The 1,606-nt window shown below is 37.2% G+C and overlaps 1 protein-coding gene across 1 annotated transcript in view; it reads left to right on the forward strand.

Annotated features, from left to right (window-relative positions):
• The window catches only part of RYR3 (ryanodine receptor 3), a 775,913-nt gene that overhangs the window by 476,194 nt on the left and 298,113 nt on the right, over window positions 1-1,606 (forward strand). The window lies entirely within an intron of this gene.

Raw genomic sequence — 1,606 nt, forward strand, 5'->3', positions numbered from 1 at the left:
CACAGTGCCATATATATATATATATATATATATGTGTGTGTGTGTGTGTGTGTGTGTGTGTGTAGCACATACATTATCTCACAGTGCTGTGTGTACATGTATATAAGAATATGACATGGACTCCTGCTATGGTGCTATAGGATCAGTACTGGACTGAAAACCACAATGTTGGCAGTTCAAGCCCACCAGCTGCTCCTTGGAAACCCTATACAGGGTTGCTGTGAGTCAAAACCGACTCAATGGCACGTAACAACATATACAGAGCATATATTGCGTAATTAGGACTATACACTGTATATCGTTCTTGCATATGTATACATTGTCAGTATTTCCACATCATTAAAAAACACTTCAAGAATAACATTTAATGGCTGTATTGTATTGTATGTGTATGCCATAATTTAAACATCCTCCTGTTGAACATTTAACTTTCCAATTTTTCTGTGTGATAAACATTACAGTAATGAACAACTTTGTTTATACGTGTTTTTCTGATAACTTTTGTTTTTTTAAGAGCAATTTCCTGGGAGTAGTAGAATTAGGGGTCAAATAATATGAATCTTTTAATACCCTTGATTACATATTGCTAATAGACTTCCAGAAATATTTTATCAGTCGTCCTACCTATAGGGGTGTATGTATAAGGGGCTTCAAAAAGTTCATGGAAAAATTGAATTAATAGACAGTGGACTTTCTTTTTGAACTTTTTGAAGCCCCCTATATGTGTGTATGTATATAATCAGTCTCACTAACTATACCCTTGCTTCATTCAGATTATTTTTTTCTTAATCCTTGTTAATTTGGTAGGCAAAACACAATGAAGACATCCTTCTTTACTAAGGAGAAAAAGAGATTCCCTGAGTTTCCCAGTATTTCAAAGGAAATGCTAGTTGTACATGGATTAATGTCCTTACCAGGACCAAGAGATCAGTAAATTGTTTAAAAATAATCTTTTATTTAATTGAATTGTCTGCGTAATTAAACTTGATGTTTTAATTGGAATCATTGAAACAAAAAAGTCTGACTTAGCTAGTCCTCTGAATGAAACATAATTTATTTTGAAATTCAAACATACTTGTGAAGTCCAAGCACAGTTGCCCTTATTAATGGCCATCGAAAGACCATAATCAGTGCAATGCTTCCAGTGACACAAAAGTGTGATGGTTGCTTATCCCTGCTAGACAACTGTGTTCCATACACAAGTTTGTTGACATGTAGAAGAGTCCATGGATGCATCATTTGGGGCTTCCAAAGAATGAGAAGATAGATAGGCATGTGTGCTGATGTCTTCCCCAGGTGTCAAATTACATGAAACTGACTTAATCCCCATTCCGCACACCTCTCTGCTGGGTGTTGTATCTACCACGTTCTGCATCTTCATTCCTGGTGAGGTGAGTAGAGGCAGAGCATTCTGACAGCAGAACATGGTGCTCTGGACCCAAAACCCTGTGCTCTGCTCCTCCTCCTACATACGCATCATCTAGGGCTGAACTTGTTAAACCTCTTTGAGCCTCATGTCTCCATCTATAAATTACTAGGGCTCCTTCTAGCTCTAAATTTCTGGGATTTCAATCTCTCTCTCTCTCTCTCTCTCTCTCTCTCTCTC

This window comes from Chrysochloris asiatica, unplaced genomic scaffold (genome assembly GCF_000296735.1).
Source record: "Chrysochloris asiatica unplaced genomic scaffold, ChrAsi1.0 scaffold00004, whole genome shotgun sequence".
NCBI lineage: Eukaryota > Metazoa > Chordata > Mammalia > Afrosoricida > Chrysochloridae > Chrysochloris > Chrysochloris asiatica.